This window comes from Staurois parvus, unplaced genomic scaffold, assembly GCF_062004578.1.
Source record: "Staurois parvus isolate SC_StPar_1 unplaced genomic scaffold, SC_StPar_1.0 ptg000548l, whole genome shotgun sequence".
Classification (NCBI taxonomy): domain Eukaryota; kingdom Metazoa; phylum Chordata; class Amphibia; order Anura; family Ranidae; genus Staurois; species Staurois parvus.
Genome location: NW_028318344.1, coordinates 1,875,008 through 1,892,796, shown reverse-complemented (window position 1 = coordinate 1,892,796; position 17,789 = coordinate 1,875,008). Strand labels below are relative to the sequence as shown.

Genomic DNA, 17,789 nt, shown 5'->3' with positions numbered 1-17,789 from the left:
CAAAATGGCCGCTTGGAATGCACCGCTTGGCGTGTGTTCCACTCACCGGAAATGACGCGGGACATTGGGACAGCCAAACGGAAGTACGCCAACGCGTTTCGCCCCACGGTCTTGCGAATGCCCTGTGGGTGGGGCGAAGCGCGTTGACTTAATATATTTTCTAGGGTCTCTGCTTTTAAAAATATATAATGTTTGGGGTTCTCAAAGCCACATCAAAGAGGCAGCATAAGCTTAGGGAACTTAACAAGTGAGTGAGAAACTGGTGTAAAAAGGAGGGTTTGGGGATTATGGAGAAACAGACTACACCTTAACGGGGAGGGTGCAGCTCTGTTGGGGGAGAAGATGGCCAGAAGGTTGGAGGAACTTGTCAACAAGGTGGTGAAAGGGAGGGATTGGAGGAAGCTATACCAGGCAGTAATCAAGGGTCAGAGGGTGCTGATGTGGGCCAGTGTAACTAGAGTACCTAAAACCAATGCACATAGACTGGCAGAATTCTATTGTATTCTTAGAACAAGGAGAAAATAAAATGTGCCTGTACAAAATTAAAAAGAATGTTCACAAAGTCTAGAAGTTTGAGCAATGAACTCGAACTGCTGTTTCATGAGGAAGATTTAAACTTTATGGGAATGTTAGAAACCTGGTTTGACAGTTCACACGACTAGCTTGTAACTGTCCAGGAGTACTCCCTGTATCAGAGGGATAGGGGAGGCAGAAGAGGGGGAGGGGTATGCCTGTATGTCAGGAGAGAATTGATGAATGAATATGAGAGATGACATTGCTAAAGGGGCAAGGGGGAGATGAAATCCCTATGGTTGTAACTTTAAACAAACAGTAAATTAATAGTGGGTGTATGCTACAGGTTCCTCAACCTGAAGGATGAAGGGGAGACCGATCAGCTCACACAGTTAGAAATGACAGTGAGGCTGGGCAGTGTTATTATCATGGGGGACTTCAGTTATCCTGATATTGACTCAACAGGCAGAACTAATCACTCATTTAAGGCTCATCATTTCTTGAACGTCTAGCAGGACAATTTGATGGGTCAATTTGTGAATGCTCCATGTAGTAATAATGCTCTGCTAGACCTACTAATTACAAACAGCTCAGAGCTAATTGCAGATATGGGAGTATGGGATAACTTAGGAAATAGTAATCACAGGGTAATTATATTCACTGCAAATCATAGGAAAAGGAAATGTTAGGATAGAGCAAGAATAATACATTTCAAAAGAGCTAACTTTACTAAACTGTGCTCTATATTTCACAACATTAAATAGGATTGAATTCTTTAAGGACATAATTAGTAATGGCATTAGCCAGTGCATTATAATGGGCAGCAAATATGAAAGAAAAATGTAAACCTGGGTGGCTAAATACTAGCATAAAAAGGCATATTAATTAGAAAACACTGTCCTTAATAAATGAAGGCCACAGTCAGCATTCCACCACTACAAAAAATGCAATAAAAAATGTAAAAGAATGAGCAGGGCAGCTAAAATAGACTATGAGAAACACATAGCGGAGGTGAGTAAAAAATCCCCCAAAAAGGTTTTAAATTTATTAATAGTAAAAAGGAAAGGTCAGAGCATATTGGCCCCATAAAGGAAAATTAGGGTGGATTGCTCACAAGGGAGTCGTGACAGGGAGTGGGCAACTGTATTAAGTACAGGAAAAGGAGCTGTTTAATAAACAAGACATTATTGTTAGTAAAGTTACATTAAATGTACCCTTGTAGCTAACAAAAGGCAATGTCCATAAAAGACTTGAAAAAGTTCATGTGAATAAAGCACCAGGGTTAGATGGCTTGCACCCGAGAGTCCTCAAAGAACTTAGCCATGTTATAGCCAGACCAGTGTTCCTGATTTTTAAGGACAGCTTACTGACTGGAATGGTTCCAGCTGATTGAAGAAAAGCAAATGTGGTACCAATATTAAAAAATGGCTGAGATATATATATATGGAAACTACAGACCAGTCAGCCTAACATCAATAGTGTGTAAGCTGTTGGGAGGGGATGATAATGGATCACATTCAATAATTTGCTGGTGAAAATATTATTAGTAGTAACCACAATGAATTTATGAAAGTTTTTTTTGCCAGACCAACCTGTTAACATTCTATGAAGAGGTGAACTGTAATTTCCATTGAGGAAAGCCTTTGAACATGGTATATCTGGATTTCATCAAAGCATTTGATACCATACCACATAAACGCTTCTTTTACAATTGAAGTCTGTTGGCATTGACAATAGTGTATGTGCTTGGAGAGAAATCTGGTTACAGAAGTACATCAGAATAATTGGTGTACGTTCTGAATGGTTTAGAATTGTAATTGGGGTAAAATAAGGCTCTGTCCCAGGACCAATTCTGTTTAATTGATTCATAGATAATACTGAGGTTAGTACAAATAGTTCAGTCTCAAGCTAACCAGGCCAATAACTTCACAACAGGATATAACAAATTTACAAGAAGACCTCGATAAAATAAAGGGGCGGGCAACTACAAGGCAAATGATGTTTAATATTGAAAAATGTAAAATAAGGCACTTGGAGGCTGAAAATATAAATGAAAGTTACTCACTAGGGGTAAAAACTCACAGGCCCACCAATAGCAAGCAATGCCAAGCTGCAGTGACAAGGCTAGCAGACTATATACCGATGATGGGGCATTACGTTGCTGCACACAGTAAATTAAACAAAATGTTGGCCAGAGGCCTGTCACCACTGATGACTCCGATTCTGGTTATGAGTGGTCCCTCACTAGCCAGTGAAAGAGTCTTCACTCTCAAGCCAGCTATCTGCAGCTTTAGAAGGCAGTGATAGCCAGAACAAGTGGTTCCTGTGAACAACTGAAAGCCACTGGAATAGAAGCACAGCCTCTCCATCCTCACTGCAGACAGCAGTACACAGCAGAGCAGCAGCCCAACTCATGATTCCTACACGCAGTTTGGCATGTGATTCAGGTGCAGCATACTTTTCTTGGCAGAACAGATCCTCCTGCAACAGCATGTGGTCAGTAACTCACAATAACAGACAGTCCTATGCCATAACCGCTTGCCCTCCTCCCCTATAGTAGAAGTACTGCTGCAGGGCAGCAGGGCTGCACAAAATCACATATATATACGTGATTTGCATTTCCGAGTAGGGGTGCATGCACCGCCCTACCCGCACCGCCATTGGTGGTTACGGATGTCAATCACTGGGTCCAAACTGGAGATTCCTCACCAGCACCTGGCAATCGCCGAGTAACACTGTCCAGTTTTATTAGTACAGTGTCAGTGCTTTTTATTAGCACTGATCTCTGTATTAGTGTCATTGGGATGTCAGTGGCAGTTAGTCAGTTCCCACCCAGTGTCAGAATGCCTGCCGCAGTTCCGCAGCCCCGCTGTAAGTTGCTGACTGCTGCCATTACTAGTATAAAAAAAAAAATCCAGTATATATACTGCCATTAGTAGACACTATAACTTTCATGTAAACCAATTAATTTACATGTATTAGGATTTTTTAGCAAAGACTTGTAGCAGAATACATTTTGGCCTAAATTTATGAAGAAATTTGATTTTTTTTAAAAATTTTTACTGGATACGTTTTATAGCAAAAAGTCAAAAATACTGTTGTTTTCCAAATTGTTCTCCTCCTGGGTCCCATGGCAATCTCAACAGGTCCCAGAGCCCTCTGATCAGATCCCAAATGGATCTCCTATTTCTCCCAGTGGTGGGAGGGGCTAAAACAGCCAGAAGCCAATCAGGAACCAGCTTGGTTTGGCCCAGAAGTCTGCCTTCCCAATGGTTGCTAGGGGCAGGTTCTCTTCATCTGTAGCAACAGCCAATCAGGGCACAGGGCCTCCTCTGTACCTGAAGCTGTACATTACAGGAGAGAAGAGAAAAAAATGTCTTCTTCCTTTATCCCATTTATTTTGTCAGCACTGCTGGGCAAAATTTAAAGAAAAAGGGGTGGGGCAGTTTTAAGATTAGTATAAGCCCAGAATTCCACATTAACTAGAGAAAAGTCAAGTCTTTGCTGTTTTGGGTTGGCCTTTCATCCAATGTCTATGTTGCCCCACCCTCAGATTGATCCCCTGCTCTAACTTAGCTGATGAACTTTGCTTTCCCTGTACCTACTCCAACCTACTTCACATTCTCCGAGGAAGCATCCTTTGTAATATCCCTTCACACAACCAGACTCTATAATTTCCCACGGGAGCTCCTTCCTCCTCGAAAGACAAATGAAAGTCACTCACTTGTGGAATATGCTGTACGCGGTCTTCTAGGTCCAAACTGCCACTGGTCGGCCTGCATCATTCATGAAGGTCTCCTCTCTCAGTCCACTCTAAATTACACACTTGCACAGACTCTTGATTATAGATTAACTTGAAGTGGTATTAAACCCAAAACCAAAAATGTATTATATTGCAGATTACCAATCATTAGATATGGTGGCTGCATCAGTTTTCTTTTCTTTGGCTTTTTCCCTCTGTTTTCTGGCCAGTAACAAACCTCCGGTGTTAGTGAGACACCACTTTGGAGGAATGAGCACAGCACAAAGCAGACAGCAGCATTGTTAGTCTGGGGGGATCTTAAATGTATTACCAGATTTGAATACAATAACAAATTTAAGCCAAACTCAAACTCACAGTTTATAATTAGCTATAGCAAAATGTTTTTTTCCTTTGGGATAAAGGTTTTAAATAAAAGATGGACATTCTTATCACTCCTTCCAGTGGTAAATGGATTTTATCATCCATGTAAACTGGTACATTCTGCTGGAGAGCTTCAGCTTCTGAAAAACAGCAGACTTGCTGTTTGAATTACCAGATGAAAATAGAAGAAAGAAAGCAGAACAAAGGAAACTGCTAATATAATAAATGCTTGCTTTTGGGTTTGAGATAATTGTAGCTGTATTAGTGCACTTGCGACAAAAACAAAAAAGTACTGTCCATAATACTTTTTTTATTTACACTAACATACATCTGTATGTTTATGGGAGTCTAATCAATTTCATGTTTGGAGGCCCTGGTAGAGTGGTGTCCAACCCATAAATATGGGATAGCCAGGCTGGCAATCAGTTGAGTGGAAGTTGGAGTACTGAGGAGACTGTTGGTTTCCTAGGAGGGATCTCCTAGGTCTAGGGGGGGCTAGCCACCAGGCTGGGCTCGGGCTGGCTCAGAAGGGTCCATTCAACCATATGGCATGAAAAGGATCAAGGCCTGGGAGCAGTGGGAGCCAGGAGGACAGAGTGAGTACATCAGCACACCCTGGGAGTCACAAGGGGAGAGACGGCCACATGCAGCAAGCTTTTAAAGGATAGTGTTGGGCTCAAACCTTTATCCTTGTCCTGGGAGATCTTCAAAGCAGCCAGGAGGGCTAGTAGTGTCTGCATACATGTTGTTTACAAGAAGCTAAATTGATTTCAGAGGGACTGCGAGTTTCTCGCCCATAAGAGACTGTTGCTACTAATCCGCAAAGACTGATGGCTTTCATGCAAAAGAACACTTCATGATCTGTTTCTGTAAATAGGAAGGAAGTTTTCCCCATGCATTGATTCAGCCACATTGGGCATCCCATAATCCCTATTTGTCAAGTGTCTGTAGTAGTGAGTCCTTGCAGATTGCCAACTCAGGGTTTCCCAGGGCGTGGAGTCTAAGCCCCATAATCTCTATTACCCTATCCAAGGTATTTCCCCTAATAAAATAACAAAAAGCAAGCTCACAGACTTTTCACTGACTGTGGATGCAAGTGTGGAAAATGTGTGTTGACTGGCTGTGCAGAGCTTAGGGGTACCTAGAAACACAGCGGCCCTCTCGAGAGTATCACTGCACAGCTAGTTATTTCAGTTCTAGCTAGACCCCTATTTTTTCCATGTTCTTCAATAAGTGTTAGTTTTTGGAGGGAGTGTTGATAAATAAGGAATCGTCCCTTTTTTTTACAGCTTCAGCTTGCTCATCCCTCTGTTCATCAGTTTAGGGATGGAGTAAATTATAAATATGCATCTTTTTTGTATATGGTAGGAATGTTAACACCACAGCAGCTAGAAAAAACTGTGGTTATCACTCTGTAAACTAAAATCCATAGACTTCTGTCTTCCTGTGGCAAACATCATGCTAAAGTATTGCATATATACAAGCAAGATTATGTGAGGTGTCCTCACTTCCACTTTCTCTGATAATCTTTCATTAGGCTCCATAATTTACCAAGTTGTTTGTCATCTCACAAAATAACAGTGATATTTTAACATTAGTGTGAAAAGTGAATGCCATTTTTTCTCTGGCTGTGTGGAGCTAGAATTCTTCACTACCCAGCATACACAACAAAAGCCATTTACAGATGGATACTTATTGTGCTCAAGAGTGTCTTATTGTATTTATCTGGATAGTGAATATACATTTGCATAGCACTTGCAACCATAATAAGATATTACAACTCCCCATAGCAAAGTAAACCGCATGCATTAGAGTCCATAATGTGTTCAATTATATGAAAGCTCTACTTATCTGCATCCCTGTGTCTGCTATGAAACTGCAGATGACTACGTAATAAAATGTTACTGCCAATACCTGTCGATCAGATTTCTAAGTCTAGTATGATTAATATGTGAAATATTTTCTGGAGATGAAGGTGCTTGCTATGTTATGAGTGAAACAGACAAATATTGGTGGGATAGGCTGTTAGCCATAGTTGGGAAGAAAATCTACATGTAAATAACAAATTCTGTATTCATAATACAACAAATGTTACAGCCACCAAGCCCAAACCACTTTGTGACATTCTTTGGTTGGAAAAGGTTAATCATTTTTTTTCAGTAATTGGTCACTGCGTCCTGTGGAAGACCCATTGACCTTGCTAGCGTGCACTTATCGACTTTCATCAGATGTGTTATTATGTTACTATGGGTAACTGTAATATTATATGAAAATTTAATATTCATTTATTGTAATCAATATTATTCTTGACATGTAGATACGCTTACAACCATACATGAGAGACAATGCCAAGCATGCAGACCAGAGTGAGAGGCAATTTTTAAAAGTTCTAACTGAAACCTTACAGAAACACCTGCACTGCTATAAGATATCCAAAATACAATACTGTATGTGCTATTCATTCCCAACCAAAAAAAAAAATCCCAAATATGTGTAATAGAATGGTACAAAACAACCATTCCCAGTAAATAGTATCCCCTCAATATGCCAATGTCAAACCAAATAAAATCATAGCCAATGGCAATGCAGCAGTGGGGGGACCCCACCTATGTCACTGGCTGCATGCGTTGATTTATTAGATTCAGGCAAAGTCCTAGATGCAGTTATGCCACATTTATTATTCTGTATCATTCTGCTTTATACTGCTTGCAGCTTCATACTATTTACACTTATACTGTTATTAAGAAGTCGAATTTAACTTTATATAAAATTCTCCTTGTTTTAGTATCTATACTTTATACAGAATCCTTCCACACTGGGCTTAATATTCGTGTCTCATTTGAGAACCTGTTGTAAGGTTTGTCCATTTTTATACTAAGTTGTTTGCGGGTTGTCCTTGATTTTATGGAAAATACCATTTGCTGCCAACGTTTAGTATTTACCTAATTATTATAATTTTTTTTATTTTTTATGATTCTATCCTAAATATATATGCTGCACAGTGGGATTTTTATTCCATAAATCAGGTGTATTAGTATCTGTTCTCATTTTGTATTATGCACACTGCACAGTAGCACCTCTTGATTTGTAATTGAGATTATGTGTTCTTATGCTGATACAGATGAATGCTGCTCAGTGTCACTGCTTTTGTTCTTTGTTGGGTAATCATCTGTATCACTTCTTACACTGCATGCATGGGCATAATGGTCTTGATACACTAAAAACAGCATTTTTCATTATTGCATTCAAACATATACTGTACATGCCAAACCTGTTCACTAATTTTATCCTACTTACAGTACAGCAGAAATTTTGAACACATTTGTGAATTGTCTTGTGTAAGAAAAAGAAAAACCTCACTTCTACTTTCATGTGCATGATGTAGACAATATATATGCTGCCAGGAAAGGTTGCCACTGCTTGCAAGGGCCATTGTATAGGACACTTAGGGTTGGGCCCCTGCTTGCCCTTCTCCCACCCCCTTGTTTCCCCCTCTTTCTCCTCTTGGTTTTTTTGTTTCTTCTCCCTACATCCATAATTATTGCTCTATATATAAGTGGAAGGCTAACCCATGGAAAAGGGGCCCCTTCTCTTTCAGCGGTTGAGATCCCTCTGGCAATAGTTTGATACACTCTGATACATTTCCCTGAACTCTACAGCTATGTTCCGGGGTAGCCTCAGTGTTTGTTTTCCTTTCCTTTTTGTACTATTGGTAACGGGGATCCCCCTGAAGTCATGTTGACTTGTTTCTGGTGGTATCCTTATACAGTATGTTGTATTTTCCTAAAAACTGTAAAAAAAGAATTTAGAAAAAAAATGGCTGGCATAGAATAGAAATATGCTTTTTTACATGTGTACAGTGATGCTCATCTGCCCCAATCAGCATGTAATCACCCCTTGACCAATGATATACAAAGAGCCATAGACAGCCATAGACCATGTCAGCCTGTTATTGATTAGTACAGACCTCCTGTCCACAGGTTATTGAAAACCTCTGACCCTACACCTCTCAGAAATATGCTAATCTTTGAGGTGTCCAAACAGGCAAGGCCATGTCAATGAGTCCTTAGATCGGACCAAGCAATCAACTACAAAATAGTTCACCTTCATGAAATTCAACATTAAAGGATAAGTGCATTTTAAAATAAAGTGCATTAATTCATCCTGACTGCCTAGTCTGCCAGATCAAAAGTATTTCACCCATGCTCCACCCCAGATACTTACTTTCCTGAACCTGATAATAGTGACTATCCATGATGTTTACAGTCTGCAGTTGAAATTATTTTGCCACTGGCTACACTGGTAGATCCTCTTAGACTTCTAAGAGACCACCTTTAAATTGCCATCAAACTGCTAACTCTTTTTCAGCATGGCATGCTGCAGGCCCCTCTCCTTGCCTCGCACTAATCCCAGGCTTACCAGCTTTACAAAATCCCAGGTATGCTTATAACTGAGTTCCATAGAAAGCAAACATTGTGGTAAGGTCATTGAAATTATGCAAAAACACTATAGAACTTTATGTATGGTGGGTTGCACACCCCCTGCTACTACTTGAAGATGTCTGTTAAATGCATATGAAAATCCATAGGTACATTTTCATACATCAGGCCCTAAGCACCACAACCATTGTGTTCTGAATACTTGGAGCAATTCTGGCCCTAGTTTACCAAGCACATTATAATTAAGCCATGCCCCTCAAATTTAGGCACACTCGCTTCTTCCAGGTTGACGTCACTGGAACTGTTTTAAAACTCCAACTTTTCTTAGGACTGGTTTATTCCAACAGGAATTTTTAAGCAGGGATATTTGCATGTGTTTTACAGAGGGAAAGTGTATCTTCTGTATTAATATTCTTGTATTATTCTGTATATGTTTTTTTTTCACTGAATACATTTGTAGAACGTATTTAGCAATGCAGCAATATAGTTTGAATTGTTGTATTGTTGGTTGTTGGGTTTCCACATTGAATAGTTACAGTGATTCTAAAAGAACAATTTTTTTTAAATGCCAAACATTTTATACTTACCTGCTCTGTGCAATGGTTTTGCACAGAGCAGCCAAGAATCTTTTCTTCTTGGGTCCCCTGTCAGCTGTCCTGGCCTCTCCCCCTTGCCAAGGAGGCACTTGAGCAGGTTCGCTCCCAAGCAGCTCTGTGTGTCCATTCGCACAGAGATTGTAGTTTGGCCCAACCCCACTCTCTCCTCATTGGCTTGCTGGCTGTGATTGACAGAAGCAGGAGCCAATGGCACTGGCAATGTGTGAGTCAATGAGGAGAGAGAGACCGCAGCTGTCATGCACATCACAGGATCGAGATGGGGCTCAGGTAAGTATAAGTGGGAGCTATTGGGGGGGAGATGTACCCAGAAGGCTTTTTTTACCTTGATGCAGAAAATGCATTAAGGTAAAGGATCCTGAGCCTTTAGAATCTTTTTAATACATATAAAGATACTTTTATATTTAAGACTATTATATCAAGGTTGAAGCCCATCTGTGATTCATTGTGAAAAGGATTATATACTACTCTGTTATAAGAAGGAAAGAGAAAATTGGGAACATGGATAGGAGAAATGTTAGTACGATTAGTATACTTGATCCTGCGTAAGAGCTAAAATCAACGCTGTTTTAGATTATCTTGAGGGTAGGAGAAAAGTCTCAAAACAGGAGAGTTTTAAATGCCCCAGAAACCAAGGCATCCCAAGTATTATGCACTTGCGTATATCAACAGTTATCCTATGAACCAACTATAAAGAAGGCTTTTAAAGCAAATGTGTAGCCAAGACATTTTTCTTTTAGGTTTTGGATTAAGCAAGTAAGGCTCAAAACCCCTGTCAGTCTGTTTTTCCTTTCTGGGTGCTATTGTTGATATTTCCCTTTACTTTCTGTTTGGACATCTCTACAAAGTGAGGGAAATTCCCCTCTTGGACAATTGTCACTGAAACAGGTTTCCCCATTGGAAAATCTAACCTTACCTCCTGTTCTAGTACCATCTGTAACATTTTTGTTTTCCATCAATTTCTGACCCTTCTCCGAATATATGCAGCTCAGCATACATTTGCGGCATTGCTCTTTGCCATGATGATGTGACTTCCTTGCGCATATGCGGAAGTGACATCATCACGGCCCAGCCACAAGCAGCCAAAGAGTTGCAACCCAGGAGGGCTCAGAGAAAAGCAAAAAGCAGTGCTTGCAGGTAAGTCTACCATAATGTGCTAAATATGCTGTGCAGGGGCGGACTGACAACTCATGGGGCCCCCGGGCAATAGGGGATCATGGGGCCCCTGTGTCCTTGCCCAAACTCAAAAAAGCCTATGAAAAAGGTACCAGGGGCATCTCATGGGGCCCCCTACTGACCCCAGGCCCTCGGGCAGTGCCGAGTTTCCAAATGGTCAGTCCACCCCTGATGCTGTGTGTACTAGCACATTATGGTTAAAGCTCCTGGGGCCTCCCAAAAAAACAACAAAAAACAAACAATTACACTATTTGTTTGTAAGATAACATCATACTTTTTATCATATTGTGCAATACAGAGAAATGTAATTTCATTTATTTTCAATACACAGTAGAACACTGTAGATAAAATACTCATACACATGGTATCTATAATTTTGATAAGGAAATGAGAGTGATTTTCTCAGTTAATTCACAATTTCACATATTTATTACACAAAGATATCTAATTAATACATGTGAAAATAAAACTGCAACTATTATGCATGTTTGAGAAAAAAGATAGGACAAGAGAGCAGCATTATCCCAACCATCCAAATTACTGAACAACGTAATACCCTGTTGTAATCTCCAATATGTCAAATCCTATCTAATACTGAATTTTAAGTGTTGATTAATCTTCAGTTATAACTTTGAACTGCCCAGTCTTATGTCCACTGGACCAAAGCAAGATAGCATACCTCTGCAAAGAACTGCACAAAGTGTTTTTATACTAGCGATGATAGTCCCTGGTCACATTACTGTGACAAAAAGCTGGAAGTTCATATAAGGATCTAATGTAGGGTGACTCACAAGTACCTTATTGAGTCATTATTTCTGAATGTCATTTTGGAGTTACATTATGTCTTCTTATGTGTATGTGAGTTCCTTTATATCTGTATTACTGTATATTGCACAATATGCATAATATACTGCAATAAATCTGTTAAAGGAAAAGTTCTTTCAGTGTCCAGTGCTCGTTATCTTCCAAATATCCCTTCCCATTTCAACTTAACACATACTTTTTAAAGACCCTTTTCAAAAGCTGCTTAATTGAAAATGGCATAATATCTGTGATACAGTGAAAAAGAATTACATTAGTTACAGCTGTTCCATAAGAAATGTGCAGTGAGATTATATAATGACCTATAAAATCAAGAATGGGAAGGCTTCAAAAAGATTACATTAATAAAATGTTCTTTGCCATTAAAGGAACTGTGGTTTTTCCATATAACTTCTACTACTGGCATATACTAAGTTTGTTGCTTTCAGAAAACTTCAAGTGTCAAAGATGCTACAGTGAAGCTTTTGAGCTGTTAGCCTGAACCATTTGCCTGTTTTACTGCAAATAAAATATCTTTTTAGCTTTAGAAACTACAGACTGGCAGTGAATGCTATTATTAGGTTTGTGATCTAGAAGTGCTTCCAAATCCATTTCCTTCACTAAGGAATAGTTCACATTGCTGCGATTCCAAAGTCGTGTGACTCCCAGTACGAATTTGCATTGTGACTCGATGCAACTTCAATGCAACTTTTATGTGACTTTGGTGTTTTGCAATTTTGGATTTGGTCAATCATAACCAGGGGCGGACTGACAACTCATGGGGTCCCCGGGCAATAGGGGATCATGGGGCCCCTGTGTCCTTGCCCAAACTCAAAAAAGCCTATGAAAAAGGTACCAGGGGCATCTCATGGGGCCCCCTACGTACCCCGGCCCCTCGGGCAGTGCTGGAGCTTCCAAATGGTCAGTCCGCCCCTGATCATAACAATACAGAGAGTGGCACATATTATTGAACTTACAAGACCCTCTGAAGTCACAGCCAAAGTAGCAAAGATAAGACAAAGAAACAACTTGTGTTATTTTAACATTGCAGGCTTTAGCACTCAAGGAAGATGCAGAAAAGTAGTGCAGGAACAATTTTTTTTCTCACCGTAACATTGAAATGAATGTCTTTCGTCTTGTCATGCAGCTTTCTGTGTTAAATGTCACAGCAAGTTGCATGAGAAGTCACACCAGTGTGAACCAAGGGTAAAACCTACCTATAGCTACTGTATGTTTTTTTTTTTGCCTTGGATACAGTGGGGAAGAGTTACAGTTTCTACGAGATACTTCTAAAAATGTCTGTGACCACATTTGGGGTATTTTCCCATACTTCTGGTCCCTGTAACACCTGTACAAGGAATAGGATGTGCTTTCTTCACCAGGACAGGAAGGTATGGCCAGAAACAAAATAGTCCATTGGAAATTTGAACCCTTCCACCCTCTACTAAAATGTATGTACAAGTCGTCATTTATACAGATCATATTATAGCTTGTAGTGGCTAGTCACATTCAACTAGACTGTTCTTGAAAGTTGAAGATGTTTTGCAGCTTGTCTAAGATGATTCTCAAGTTCTATTAAGTGTTTGGAGCATTTAAAGCCACATAGCTATCTCAATCATCTCAAAGGATAAGTTCACCTTTACGACATGTTACATGTTCCACCTGTTTTTAGAGTGGAACATGTAACATGTTCCCACTGCTGCAGCCGCTGCCCACTGCCTTCTCTCCCTGTGCCAGCAGAATGGGGTGAAATTCCTTGTACCAGCTGTCACCTTTTGAAAATGGCGCCACAGTTTAGGTCTCTGACCACATGGCTGCATCATTCATTCACAGAGTTCTCTGAATTAATGAACTACAAGTTCCGAAGGCCTTTGAAGATGTCAGCTTCTCAATAAACTACCATGGTGCTGTTGAGCACTGTGGTAGTTCATTGAGTTTTCCTTTCTGACTGTATCTGCTTGCCTGTGTGGGATGTTTGGGAACACAGATACACTGACAGGTTTGCAGGAGTCCTGCATGGCACCAGCGATCTGATGATTGCTGGTGCAATGCTTTCCAGGCTAAAAAAAAATAGTAAATGTCCTTTTTTTATCTGCAAAAAAATTGGTTTTTTTTTTTTTAACAGCTTTCTGACCAACCTATAGCAGAAGTACTGCTACAGGGGTGCAGGGATGTGCAAAACCACATATATATACATGATTTTGCATTTCCAGGCACACGCACACACTCCCTACCTGCACCGCCATTGACTCCTCAGTATGTCAATCACCGAGTCCCAGCCACCGATTCTCAGCCAGGACTCAGTGATCGTCGGTGGAGCTGACAGATGAGAGATCTGTATGTAAACAACTTTGATCACCTCAGATGTTAACCCCTTCCTTCTCAGTGTCATTAGTACAGTGTCAGTGCTTTTTATTAGTGTCACTGGGGATGTCAGTGGCAGTTAGTCAGTCCCCCCCCCAGTGTCAGAATGCCTGCCGCAGCCCCGCGATAAGTTGCTTATCGCTGCCATTACTGGTAAAAAAAAATTCCGGTATAATATATATATATATATATATATATATATAAAGTTGTGTTCAAAATAATAGCAGTGTGTTGAAAAAAGTGAATAAAGCTCAAAACCCTTCTAATAGCTTTTATTTCCATACACACAAATGCATTGGGAACACTACACATTCTATTCCAAATCAAAACATGAAGAAAAATATATCACATTTGTGTTGTTCCTCTAAAAAAAACTGAAGAGAAATGAATATTAGACTGTTCAAAAAAATAGCAGTGTTTGTATTCTTCTTTACAAACTCAAACATTCACTATATAAACTGAAAAATGTTTGAACATTTTGCTTTCCTTTGAATCACTTAATTAATATTTAGTTGTGTAACCACTGTTTCTGAGAACTGCTGTACATTTGTGTTGCATGGAGTCAACCAACTTCTGGCACCTGTGAACAGGTATTCCAGCCCAGGATGATTGGACTACATTCCACAGTTCTTCTCTATTTCTTGGTTTTGCCTCAGAAATGGCATTTTTGATGTCACCCCACAAGTTTTCTATTGGATTAGGATTCAGGGATTGGGCTGGCCACTCCATAACGGCAATCTTGTTGGTCTGGAACCAAGATGTTGCACATTTACTGGTGTGTTTGGGGTCGTTGTCTTGTTGGAACACCCATTTCAAGGGCATTTCCTCTTCAGCATAAGGCAGCATGACCTCTTCAAGTATTCTGATGTATTCAAACTGATCCATGATCCCTGGTATGCGATAAATAGGCCCAACACCGTAGTATGAGAAACATCCCCATATCATGATGCTTGCACAACCATGCTTCACTGTCTTCACAGTGTACTGTGGCTTGAATTCAGTGTTTGGGGGTCTTCTGGCAAACTGTCTCCGGCCACTAGACCCAAAAAGAACAATCTTACTTTCATCAGTCCACAAAATGTTGCGCCATTTCTCTTTAGGCCAGTCAATGTGCTCTTTGGCAAATTGTAACCTCTTCAGTACATGTCTTTTTTTCAACAGTGGGACTTTGCGGGGTTTCTTGCAGATAGCTTGGCTTCACATAGGCGTCTTCTAATTGTAACAGTACTCACAGGTAACTTTAGACTTTCTTTGATCTTCCTGGAGCTGATTGTTGGCTGAGTCCTTGCCATTTTGGCTATTCTTCTATCCATTCGAATGGTAGTTTTTCGCTTTCTTCCACGTCTTTCAGGTTTTGGTTGCCATTTTAAAGCATTTGCGATCATTTTAGCTGAGCAGCCTATCATTTTCTGCACTTCTTTATAAGTTTTCCCCTCTCCAATCAACTTTTTAATCAAGTTACGCTGTTCTTCTGAACAATGTCTGGAACGACCCATTTTCCTCTGAATTTCAGAGAGAAATGCACTGTAACCAGCATGTACAACATTTGCTGCCTTCCTTCCTTAAATAAGGGCAATAATTGCCACCTGTTTTTCAAAGAATGAATGAGCTCACTAATAGAACTCCACATTGCTATTATTTTGAACATGCCCCTTTCAATTAGTGATTTAATTACACAGAATCAGCAGCATGCATGTCATGACTGTTGGGTCTGTTGGATTTCTATTACTCTACTACACCTGCTAGTAATTTATTTGCCATGTAGAAATATAATTTCTACCAAAAACAGTGATTGATCAGGTTATTGATGTCTGACTGCTATTATTTTGAACACAACTGTGTCTATATATATATATATATATATATATATATATATATCACCATTTGTAGACGCTGTAACTTTCACATAAACCAATACATTTACGTGTATTGGGATTTTTTTTTAGCAAAGACATATAGCTGAATAGGTTTTGGCATAAATTTATGAATTTATGAAGAAATTTCATTTTTAAAATTTTTTTACTGGATACGTTTTATAGCAAAAAATCAAATATATATATATTTTTTTCAAAAGTGTCGTCACTTTTTGTTTATAGTGCAAAAAAATAAAAAACTCACAGGTGATCAAATACCACCAAAAGAAAGCTCTATTTGTGGGAAAAAGGGACATAAATTTAATTTATGTACAACGTTGCATGACCGTGCAACTGTCAGTTGAAGTAATGCAGCGCTGTATCGCAAAAAATGGCCTGGTCAGGAAGGGGGGTAAATCCTCTGGAGGGCAAGTGGTTAAGTGAATTTATCTAGTCACCAAGGAATATGTCTAGGTAGATTTTCTTTGTCCAAGAATAAGATGGGAGCTGTGAAAATTTGTGGAATCTCTCTGTTTTAATTACAGAATTTCATCCCATGAAGTCTGGAATCCTGCAACAAGTGTTAAAGAAGAGCTTTGGTAATGGAATTACTATATACATCCACTTTGAGCCAGCCTGGCTCAAGCAAATTATGCAGATGTCACCTCTGTGTGGCTGATTTTGAATCTCTAATTTTCTGTTGTAACCTTTGCTACATACAGAAAGGAGAGTCCTCTTCTGGTAGGTGTTGCAGACTTCCCCTCTGAGTGCTAGCTAAAGATAGTTACTTGCTCCAGCACCTCCCCCACTTAGGAGAAGCCTTTTTCAATGAAAACAAGGCATCCTGTGATTGGTTAGGTGGAGATTGTGATATAATGTCATCTGTTCACCTCTCCACCTTGCCTGACAATATCTTAGCAGAAGACATAACAATTTCCACCTCAGGCAATCAGAAGAAGCCTTGTATTCATCAAACAAATTACATGGCTTCTCCTAAGTGGCAGAGGTGCTGGAGAAAGTAACTATCTTTATTTAGTACACAGAGTGAAAGTCTCTAGAGCGCCCTTGGAAAAGGAAATTGCTTCTGCAAAGTGTATAAAGCAGTCCCATTCCTGGAGCGCATCTTTAATCTGTTGTTTTACATGGTAGAGGTGTGATTTGTTGACAAATCTTAGGGATAAATATTTCAAAACAGCATTATATGTGGATGACAGATGGTAATGAAGACCCCGACTCTGTTTAGCAATAGTTGTTCAATCTGACATAGATGGCCTCTCTCACACCCCTTGTGAACCAGTTTTCCTTTGTGTCCAAAAGATGCACATTTTAGACAGAAAGAACAACTACTTTGCAATAAAGTCATAAAAAGTGCCTATTTGCACTAAAACTATGTAGATACTGTACCAGTTCATCCATAAGAACATTTTCTGTATTATATAAGGACTTACATATTTTATATATTGTTCCTTACTCATCTCGGCTAATTACCAATGGTGGGGCAAGTTTATTCTTAAACAATATCTCCAATATAACATTAGTCCCAGAGGTCCCATGGTCCAATGTATCAGAATTCTGCACCTGCAAATGGATGGGGAAACTAATCGAGCAAAGAGATCAAATTCCTTGATATCTCATCCCGCATAAAATCCCTTAAAGCTTTAATTGACATCACACCATAATTTACCTACTAAATGGTTACAACTCCTAAAAAAGAATACCAAACGTTCAGAGGATAATTTGATTTGCACTAAACTGGGCAAAATATGTCTAGATTTCAATGATTATAATATGAATAGGAGATACTGTTGGAAAAAATCTGCTCATATCACACCATTCCACAGTAAATTTTCCAGTTCCACTCATGACGTCGTCCTATACCAACTATCCAAAAGTGTAATAATAATAA

At 39.6% G+C, this 17,789-nt stretch overlaps 1 protein-coding gene across 1 annotated transcript in view; it reads right to left on the bottom strand.

Annotated features, from left to right (window-relative positions):
• Positions 1-17,789, bottom strand: part of LOC149451115 (carbonic anhydrase-related protein 10-like) — a 595,254-nt gene that overhangs the window by 431,879 nt on the left and 145,586 nt on the right. The window lies entirely within an intron of this gene.